Genomic DNA, 10,857 nt, shown 5'->3' with positions numbered 1-10,857 from the left:
TGAGTCAAGCAGTGCCTCACCCTGTTATGTAGTATGAACAGTCCCCCAAGCGTCCATACACAGGCAGGTCTCTTTCTTCCCTGCCTGGGACCCCTGTTCCGCCTTTGTTCCTCTGGTGTTTTCAGGTGTTCTCCTGTGTGGGGAGCCAGGCCCAGTCATGACGTCTCTTCCCCATTTTTATCTTCTTCCCACTTGCTGGGAAGCTCTTTGCTGTGACCTGGGTCAAACCGTTCCCATCGTGTAGTGCTATCTCAGAGAGGTTTCTATCGTACACAGGCGTTGGGGTAATCCTGGTGCCTGGGTGCATTTCCTCCATGAGCCATTAGGATTGTTTGGCCTTTTTATTGTGTACCTGACAGGCTGCGTGTGGGTGTTCCCACCCTCACAACAGGTTTCAGTAGCACACGCAGAGCCCAACGTCGTAACTTCACATGCAACGGAAGCACGCACAACGCAGCGGGGTATTAATGTTCAACAGATTCAGACATTTAGAATGACACCTCACAAGGCATACTTTGTACAGAACACATCATCATCATATCACCATGGTGAATATGGGGCGCAGAGTGTCTCTTTGGGGCACACTCCACTCTACTGCCACCTGCCTGGTGGAGATCAGGCGGAGCAATACCTGCGAGGACGCAGAGGCTCTGACGTGGGTAGGCTTAAGGCCTCTGTAAGATAGCGGCAGGCGGTGTGAAGTCCAGGGTCTAGCGTCTTTGCGTGAGGGGCTTGTGCCCACACCGCACGGGCATATTCAGCAGAGAAGTAGCACAGTGCCAGTGCGGTTGATCGCAGAGTGGACATTGATGTCACCAGCTTGCTGAGAACGTTGTTTAATCTGCCAACTTGGCTTTAGTCTTCTCAGTGTGCAGTCGAGAGTAACACCGCGGAATGCGGGATTCATGGAACGAGGATGTTTCGTCCCAAGCCAGCTGATGTTGAGTTTGTGTTTGGCCTCTCAGCGTCTGAGATGGAATGTGGTTGCCTGCGTCTTTGTTGGGTTTGCGTGCAGTTGGCTGGCTGCATAGTACTTGTCTAGGGTGTTAAGTGCAGGCACCAGGGTAATACGCCAAACTCCTTGTGCTGTGTGGACGCAGAGATCGTCTGCGTAGATAAAGCACCTTGTGCCCGGGCAGCTTGGCTGGTTGTTTGTGTAGATATTGAACAACATAGGTGCTAAAACATTACTTTGTGGGAGGCCATTCTTTGTTCCAGCTCCATTTGCCACAAAAGTTCACGAAGAAGCTTCTGTTCTCCAGGATGGTCTGTATTAGCTTCGGGAAGTGGAAGTTCTTCATTACCAGTAGTGCCTTGTCGAGGTGCCCCCGATGACAGATGACAGAACGAGGAGTAATGGTCTCAAGTTGCAGTGGGGGAGATTTAGGTTGGATATTAGGAAAAACTTTTTCACTCGGAGGGTGGTGAAACACTGGAATGCGTTACCTAGGGAGGTTGTGGAATCTCCTTCCCTAGAAGTTTTTAAGGTCAGGCTTGACAAAGCCCTGGCTGGGATGATTTAGTTGGGGATTGGTCCTGCTTTGAGCAGGGGGTTGGACTAGATGACCTCCTGAGGTCCCTTCCAACCCTGATATTCTATAATTCTATGACTGACTGCACCATAGGCAGCTAAGAGATCAACAGACACTGCTCCTGGCCATATCCGTCCCCTTTCATCCCCAGCTTGGGGCTGGTGGGTCCAATTCAGAATCTGTGCAGTGCGCGACTGACCTGGCCTGTAACAGGGTTGGAGGCAGCAGAGACAAGGTCACAGTTTGTTGTTTTGTGCTTATTTCAGGAGAGGGAAATGGAGCAAAGGAGAGAGGGAAATGAGTCAGCAGGGAACGTTGTCCAAAGTGACGAAGCAGTTTGCCCAGAGCACGCGTGAACTGCTGTAGGGCAGACCGGAGAGGAAGTGCTCATGGCGCAAGATACATCACACGCAGAGTAGCCAAACCCCTTGGGAAGAGGTGCAGGTGTGGGGAGTGCAGGCCCGGGTGCAACATCCCAAAGACGGGGAGCTAGCCAGGCGCAGGCTTCAGCAAAGCAGCTATTCAGCTGGTGCTGGCCAGGTTGGAGCTGGCAGAAGTGGGGAAGGTCTGAGAAAACCAGAGGTACGGGCAGTCTACGAGGGTGCTAGCCTGCAGAGGGAAGGAGCGGGGCTCGCGGCACCCAGGTGAAGTGCCCATGTGGCTGGGGAGGGTTTCCCCACGTGGGCGCGGGCAGAGCATCCTCCCGCTGCAAGCAGGTGGGAGTGATTTGCCCCAGACCCCGAAAAGAGTCACCCGGGGCCACCGGGCTTGGGAAGGGGCTGCCCTGGGAATGGCCTCCCAGAGGGAAGCTGTGCCAGATCCCACTCCCATCAGTGGGGTGCTAGAGCATGGGGCAACGCTGTGCAATGCGCTCTAATTCTGCACGTGCCTTGGAGCGCCCCATGGCACTGGGTCCCGAGCTGTGGGTCTGTGTCTGGGGCAGGGCCTAGAGCGGAGCCAGGGGCCTGAGCCCCACCTTCCCTGGCTCCCCATTCCCATGCCCACCAGCCGGTGCCGCTCTGCGGGAGGGCCCGAGGAGATGGCGGGGGCTAGGCCTGGGGCAGGGCAGGTGGCGCTGGACTCCCCCCAGCTCTTTGCTGTCTCTCCGTGTCCCATACCCCCTACACAGCACGCACAGTTCAGTGCAGTTCAGTGCACAGGTCAGCTGCTCTGAAGGCAGCATATGGGCAGCACAATGCCCGTGTCCAGCTCTCCCCGCACTGCCCGCTCCCAGAGCGAGGTGTGTGTGTGTGTGTCGGGGGTGTGTGTGTGTGTGCAGCTTGGCCTTCACTTACCAGAGCAGCGGGCTGGGCAGGAGCTGGGGTGTCACGGAGTGTGGGGGAGTCTGGGCCCTGCACCCCTCTTCCTGGGATTCACTGTGACTCTCAGCCAGCCAGTAAAGCGGAAGGTTTATTGGACACCAGGAACACAGTCCAAAACAGAGCTTGTGGGTACACCCAGGACCCCTCAGTGAAGTCCTTCTGGGGGAGCAGGGAGCTTAGACCCCAGCCCTGGGGTTCCCTGCGTTCCTCCACCCAGCACCAAACTGAAACCAACCCCCCCCCTTCCCCCCAGCAGGCTCCCTCCTGCAGCCTTTGTCCAGTTTCCCGGGCAGAGGTGTTACCTCCCCCTCCCACTCCTGGCTCAGGTTACAGGCTCTCAGGTCTCCCATTGAAACTCCCCTGCCACATTCCCACACTCCCCCCTCCCTGTTGCGTCACATCTCTCCCCCCTTCGAGACTGAACTGAGCGGGGTCACTGTGACCAGTGACCTGGGGAAGTTCGGGGCCCCCTCTACGGGACAGCGCATCCGCTATCAGGTTGGCACTTCTCTTCACGTGGACCACGTCCATGTCGTAACCCTGCAGGAGCAGGCTCCATCTCAGGAGCTTGGCGTTGGCTCCTTTCATCTGGTGCAGCCAGGTCAGGGGAGAGTGGTCGGTGTACACGGTGAAGTGTCGCCCGAAGAGATAGGGCTCTAGTTTCTTGAGGGCCCACACCATGGCCAGGCACTCCTTCTCGATGGCCGCGTAGTGTTGCTCCCGGGGTAGCAACTTCTTGCTCAGGTACACGATGGGGTGTCTCTCCCCCTTTTCATCCTCCTGCATTAACACCGCCCCCAGTCCCGTGTCGGAGGCGTCGGTGAACACCACAAAGGGCTTGTCAAAGTCTGGGTTTGCTAGAACTGGGCCACTGACCAGAGCCTCCTTCAGCGCCCGGAAAGCCTCCTGGCACTGCTCGGTCCAGACCACCTTGTCTGGCTTCCCCTTCTTGCATAGCTCAGTGATGGGGGTGGCTATGGCGCTAAAGTGGGGCACAAATCTTCGGTAGTATCCTGCCATCCCAATAAAGGCTTGGACCTGCTTTTTGGTGTGGGGAGCGGGCCAGTCTCTGATCACCTCCACCTTGGCCGGTTCCGGCTTTAGGCGGCCGCTCCCCACCCGATGGCCCAGGTAAGATACTTCAGCCATCCCCACCTTGCACTTCTCCGCTTTGACAGTCAGCCCAGCCCCCTGGAGTCGGTCCAGCACTTGTCTAACCTGGGACACATGGTCCTCCCAGGTCTGGCTAAAGACACAGATCTCATCAATATACGCCACAGCAAAACTCTCCATCCCCCTCAGTAGCTGATCCACCAGGCGCTGGAAGGTGGCCGGCGCTCCCTTGAGGCCAAAAGGCAGGGTCAGGAACTCACAGAGCACAAGAGGGGTGATAAAGGCCGATTTCAGCCGGGCATCTGCATCCAGCGGCACTTGCCAGTAGCCCTTTGTAAGGTCCATGGTGGTAAGGTACCGAGCTCCTCCCAGCTTGTCTAGGAGCTCGTCCGGCCTGGGCATGGGGTAGGCATCAGATACAGTGATGGCATTGAGCTTCCGATAGTCCACACAGAACCGGATCGACCCGTCCTTTTTGGGGACCAGCACCACCGGCGAGGCCCAAGGGCTGGCAGATGGCTGGATTACCCCCAAAGCCAGCATGTCCCGGACCTCTCTTTCCAGGTCCTGAGCAGTTTCCCCTGTGACTCGGAAGGGGGAGCATCTTATCGGCGGGTGCGATCCTGTCTGCACCCGGTGGACAGTCAGTTTAGTGCGTCCAGACTGGTTAGAAAACAGCTGTCGGTACGGATGCAGCACCCCCCTGATCTCAGCTTGCTGGGCAGGGGTGAGCTGATCCGAGAGGGGAATTGTTTCCAGGGGGGAACCAGCTCTGGTCCCAGGGAATAGATCTACTAAAGGGTCATCTCCCTGCTCCTCCCACTGTCCACACACGGCCAACACCACATTCCCCCTGGCATAATATGGCTTCATCATATTCACATGGTACACCCGGCGGTGGTGCGCCCGGTTCGACAGCTCCACCACATAGTTTACCTCATTGAGCTGCTTGACGACCTTGAACGGGCCCTCCCAGGCGGCCTGTAGTTTGTTCTTTCTCACGGGGATGAGAACCATCACCTGATCCCCGGTGGCGTAGGCACGGGCCCGCGCCGTGCGGTCATACCAGACCTTCTGCTTCCTCTGGGCTCTGGCCAGATTCTCCCTGGCCAGGCCCATGAGTTCAGCCAGTCTCTCTCGGAAGGTCAGGACATGCTCCACCACTGACTCTCCATCGGGAGTGGCCTTTCCCTCCCACTCGTCTCTCATCAGGTCCAGGGGGCCCCTCACCCTCCTTCCATATAACAGTTCGAAAGGCGAAAATCCAGTAGACTCCTGGGGCACCTCCCTGTACGCGAACAGCAGGTGAGGTAAGTACTTGTCCCAATTCTGCGGGTGCTGGTTCACAGAGGTTTTCAGCATCATCTTTAGCGTCCCATTGAACCTCTCCACCAGCCCATTGGACTGGGGGTGATAAGCTGAGGCCCAGTTGTGCCGTACCCCACATTTCTCCCACAAGCGCCGGAGCAGGGCCGACATGAAGTTGGACCCATGGTCTGTCAAGACTTCCCTGGGGAACCCCACTCGGCTGAAAATGGTCAGGAGCGCATCTGCCACGGTGTCTGCTTCAATGGAAGCTAAGGGCACTGCCTTGGGGTAGCGGGTGGCGAAATCTACCACCACCAGAATGTATTTCTTCCCCGACCAGGTCGTCTTGCTGAGAGGTCCCACAATGTCCATGGCCACCTTCTGGAAAGGCTCCTCTATGATGGGCAAAGGTCTCAACGCCGCTTTCCCCTTGTCCCGGGCCTTCCCCACCCTCTGACAGGGGTCACAGGATCGGCAATACTGCCGGACGGTGGTAAAGACCCCGGGCCAGTAAAAGTTCTGTAGCAACCTCTGCCGGGTGCGCCGGATTCCCTGGTGCCCTGCGAGGGGGATGTCATGGGCCAGGGACAGGAGCTTGCGGCGATACTTCTGGGGGACCACCAGCTGCCTCCTGATCCCACAGGACTCCCCTTCCCCTGGGGGAGCCCATTCTCGGTACAGGAACCCCTTCTCCCACAGGAACCTCTCCTGGCAGCCTCTCCTCATGGTCCGTCCTACACTGAGGTCGGCCAGGTCCCTGAGCTTCCGCAAGGAGGGATCTTTCCTCAACTCGGCCTGGAACTCAGCGGCTGGGGAAGGGATGGGGCCCGGTTCCCCCTCCGTGGCCAGGTCTGAGGCCTGAGCCTCTCTGAGCCGTGCCCCTCGGCGTTCCCTCCCCACCAGGGTAGGGTCCTGCGCCTCCGGTGTGGCACCCTCCCCAAGGTCAGGGCGCAGTGCCCCTCGCCGGCTCTGGCTACGGGTCACAACCAGGGCAGTCTGGGGGTTGCTTGGCCAATCCTCTAGGTCTCCCCCCCATCAAAACCTCAGTGGGCAAATGGTGGTGTACCCCCACGACCTTGGGGCCCTCCTTGGCCCCCCATTTCAGGTGTACCCTTGCCACGGGCACCTTGAATGGGGTCCCGCCCACCCCCATCAGGGTCAGGTAGGTGTCAGGCACCACCCGATCTGGGGCCACCACCTCGGGCTGGGCCAGCGTCACCTCTGCGCCTGTATCCCAGTATCCATTGACCTTCCTCCCATCCACCTCCAGGGGAACAAGGCACTCTCTCCGGAGGGACAGCCCCGCACCCACCCTGTAAACCGAGCACCCTGAGCCCAGAGCCTCCAGCCCTCTGGCGGGGCTGGCTGGGGGTACTCTTCCCTCCTGAGCAGGTGGTAAACTGGTAGCCCCCCTTTCCTGGGTCGTCTGCCCCTCGTCCAGCTGAGTCCCTACCCAGTTAACCCTGGGTAGGTTGGGTCTGCTCAGTCTGTCCCTGAGCCTGGGGCACTGGGTCCGTACGTGGCCTCTCTGGCCACAGTGATAGCAGCTCAGGTCACGTTGGTCCCCTCGAGCGGGTCGGAGGGGCCCGACGCCAGGCGTTCCCCTTGGGAGGGGGTTCTCCCTATTTCCCCGCTGGGAGGCCCCATGGTGACTCTCTCTCTGCATCGGGGGGGACCTGTTCTTTTGGGACTCCTCCCGGCTACCCCCTGACCGACTGTTCACAAACTCGTTGGCCAGCTGCCCTGCATGCTGGGGGTTCTCGAGCTTTTTGTCCACCAGCCACAGCCTCCGGTCGGAAGGGCACTGTTCATACAGCTGCTCCAGTACGATCAGGTCCAGCAGGTCCTCTTTAGCTTGGGCCCCCGCTGTCCACTTGCGGGCATATCCCTGCATCCGGTTGGCCAGCTGTAGGTAGGTGACCTCGGGCGTTTTGCGCTGACTCCGGAACCTCCTCCGGTACATCTCGGGGGTCAGCCCAAACTCACGGAGCAGGGCCTGTTTGAACAGTTCATAGTCCCCTGCCTCCACCCCTGTCATTCGGCTGTAGACCTCCACGGCTTTGGGGTCCAGTAAGGGGGTGAGAAACTGGAGTCTGTCTGCAGGGTCAACCCTGTGCATCTCGCAGGCAATCTATGTCCTCCCCCTCTTTCCGCTGGGCCAGGAAGCACTTATGAAAGCTCCTTGCAGTCTTGGGTCACCCCGCACTCACCGCAGCCGGGGCCCCACTGCTCCTCAGCCTGGCCAGCTCCAGTTCATCCTGTCTCTGCTTCTTTTCATGCTGCCTCCGTTTCTCCTTCTCCTCCCGCTCATGCTGACGTTGCTTCTCCTCATACTGATGCTGCTTTTCATGATCCTCCAGCTCCCTCATTTTCATCTCCCTCTCCCATTCCAGCCGCCTCCGCTCCAGGGATGGGGAGCTCCGCTGGGAGGATCCCCTGCTGGCTGCTGGGTTCAGGGTGCTCTCGGTATTCGCTGGGCTTCCCTCAGGGACAGGGATCGGGTCATCCAAGCGATCCCTCTCCTCCAACTGGGCAATCAGCTGTTCCTTGGTGGACCTCCCGACGCGCAGCCCCCTCTGCCTGCACAGCTCCACCAGGTCGCTCTTAAGGCGTTTAGCGTACATCTCCCGGCTGGCCACTCGCAGGCCGGGCAGCTGTCCACGGTTTCCAGGAAGAACCCCTCGGGTGCCAGTCCTTCTTGAGGTCACCGCCTCTTTGCCAGGGTCAAGCTGCAGACTCCTCCGCCCCTGGGACCGCTCGCTGCAATCCCCCGGGGGACCCTGTTACTGCAAAAGTCCTTCTCTCTGGTCACACACTCCCAGGGGTTAACCGCACCCTGGAACTGTCTCTCTCTGAATCTTCAGCACGCCTGGTCCCCTTCAATCCCCCTTCGTTTTACTGTTCCCCAGTCACTTACTGCAGGAAGCGCCGTCCACGGGGTGCAGTACATCCCACCTCTGCCACCAGTTGTCACGGAGTGTGGGGGAGTCCAGGCCCTGCACCCCTCTTCCTGGGATTCACTGTGACTCTCAGCCAGCCAGTAAAACAGAAGATTTATTGGACAATAGGAACACAGTCTAAAACAGAGCTTGTGAGTACAACCAGGATCCCTCAGTCAAGTCTTTCTGGGGGGCAGGGAGCTTAGACCCCAGCCCTGGGGTTCCCTGCGTTCCACCACCCAGCCCCAAACTGAAACTAAACCCCCCCAGCAGGCTCCTTCCTGCAGCCTTTGTCCAGTTCCCGGGGCAGAGGTGTTACCTCCCCCACCCCCTCCCAGCTCAGGTGACAGGCTCTCAGGTCTCCCGTCCCCAGTCAAACTCCCCTGCCCCATTCCCAGGTCAATGCTCCCCCCTCCCTGCTGCCGCACACTGGGCAGATCCTGTCCGGGCAGGGCGACGGGGGTGGTAGTGTCCAGGATGCTGGGCAGGGGCCAGGGACTTTCCAACCAGCTCTGCCGAGGAGCCTGGGGCTTGGTGCCATCAGTGGCTCAGGATTGGGTAGCAGGTGCGTGGGCAGCATGGGGCAGAGGCGGCGGAGGTGAGGGCGTTGGCGAGGGTCACATCCACATCAGATTTCTCGCTCTCCCGTCTGCTCCATTCCCCTGGGCCTGGGTGCCCCGATGCCACGGCAGCTCCAGCACATGGCAGGCTTGAAGTGCAGCTGAGCCCCCATTTCCAGCCTTCTGGCTCCAGCCCCGTGGAGGGGGAGCAGGTCTCTGTCCCCAGTGAGGTCCCCACGACCGGGTACTGCCTCTCCTTGGCAGCAGGGGCTGGAATGGACATGTGCTGGCAGGGCCCCCTGGTCCCTCCCCCAGGCAGGGCCCAGCTCCTCTCCCGGCTCTGCCTCTGTTTCCCTCAGGCAGGGAAGAGATGACTCTGTTTGGAAGGAATTTTCCTGTGGTTTCCTCTGCTGCCTTCCCCACACTTCCCAGCCAGGCTTAACCCTTCCAGCGCTGGCCAGGAGCCACTCGAGCGCTGCAGGGGCTGGGCCGGGAAGGGCCATGGTGCACACCAAGCCCTTGTGCTGCGCAGGGCAGGGAACTGCCCCTGGCCCCGGGGCTGGCAGGGAGCTCGGCCAGGGCCACGCTGCCCCCTGCAGAGGAAGGGCTTGCGGGGGCGCTTGGCACCAGCCACAGGGTGTCCCTATGTGCTCCCTGCTCCTTGCGGCAGAGAGCAGCGCCCGGCCTAGCCCCATGGAGCTGCACACACCTGCACATGTGGGAAATGGGAGGCGTGTGCGTGTACACAGGACGTGTGGGCAGGGCCAGCTAGGGGGTGCAGGCAGCTGTGTACAGGCCTGTGTCGATATGGGCAAAGGCGGGGGAGGGATGTGAGTGGTGGGGGTATACAGATGCAGCACATCTGCACTGGGTGGGTTGCTGGCCCGGCGCCCTTGGCTGTTTCCCATTCACATGACCGGCTCTTCCTTCCTCTGGGCTCAGCTCCCCGCTCTGGGCTGTCTCCGAGAGCCCGGTTGTGCGGCTGGGCGCGGGCTGCGAGTTGGGGGAGCCCAAGCTGGCAGAGCGTCCCCACCCGTCTCCTCCTGGTGCCCCGCTTACAGCAGCGGGCTCTTGTGCTCCCTGGCCCTGTGCCCGGGGCTGCAGTGCAAAGGGGGACGCAAGGGGGTTGCTGACATATCAGCAGGCTCCTCCCTGGGGCAGCAGCTTGCCCAGGCTGGGCCTTTGGGCTGTCCGCTGCCTGGCGATGGCTGCAGGGTGGAAGTCAGCGAGCCAGGGCACTGCCAGCTGGGTGCTCCGTGCCAGGGCAGACAAGCCGGATCCCACGCGGCCCTCCTCTCCACGGGCTGCCAGCGCAGGCTGCCGGGGCAGGGAGGCCCTCGGTGGAGGGTGGTTTACTAGCCACTGGGGTCCCAGCCCTGCTCTGTGCAGACGGCTCAGGCTTCTCCTGGTCCCCGTCAGGGGACTCTCCTGCCTGCTCTTGGCCAGACCCCATGCTGCAGCCCGTCTCCAGCAGAGAAAAATCATTGTGCACCTTAGCGAGCCGTGTGTTAACCCCTCGGCACCCAGGCTACACCCAGCGAGCAGCAGGTGGTGCCCCTACACACTGCCCCACACAGCCGCCGGGTCCCTGCAGTGGGCAGGCCCTGAAAGGCAGCGAGGCTGGGCAGGCCATGGGAGTGACGGCTCTGCCCTGGGGCACTCTCTGGATGGCACAAGGTGCCCGGCTGAACGATGCCTTTCTCCAGTCCCCCTTGTCCCAGAGGGTGAGCCTGGGTGCGGGGTCCCCCACTGTTCCACGTGACCAGGGCAGGCATAATGGGCCACGAGCCAGCAGCTCCCACCATGGGCCGGGGAGGGGCCGCGCTGAAGGGAAGATCAGAACCACCCACTCGAAGCCACTCCTCCGGGCCCAGCTCCCTCCAGCCCCAGCTCTGCGAGGAGAAGCCAACGCACTGGGCTGCCTTTGCTGCCAGCTGCCTGTGCCCAGCAGCCAGAGCCCCTGGGTGGGGGTGGGTTGGGCAGCCTGAGCCCCACGGCAGGGCTGGTTCCCAGCCGGGGCTCCAGAGCCGGTGGCAGCTCTTTGGGGATGCAGGAGGGGCTCAGGCCAGTTTCTGGGAGCATA

This window comes from Natator depressus, chromosome 10 (assembly GCF_965152275.1).
Source record: "Natator depressus isolate rNatDep1 chromosome 10, rNatDep2.hap1, whole genome shotgun sequence".
Taxonomy (NCBI): Eukaryota; Metazoa; Chordata; order Testudines; family Cheloniidae; genus Natator; species Natator depressus.
The sequence above is the reverse complement of the archived record's forward strand: the minus strand, read 5'-3'. Positions refer to the sequence as shown.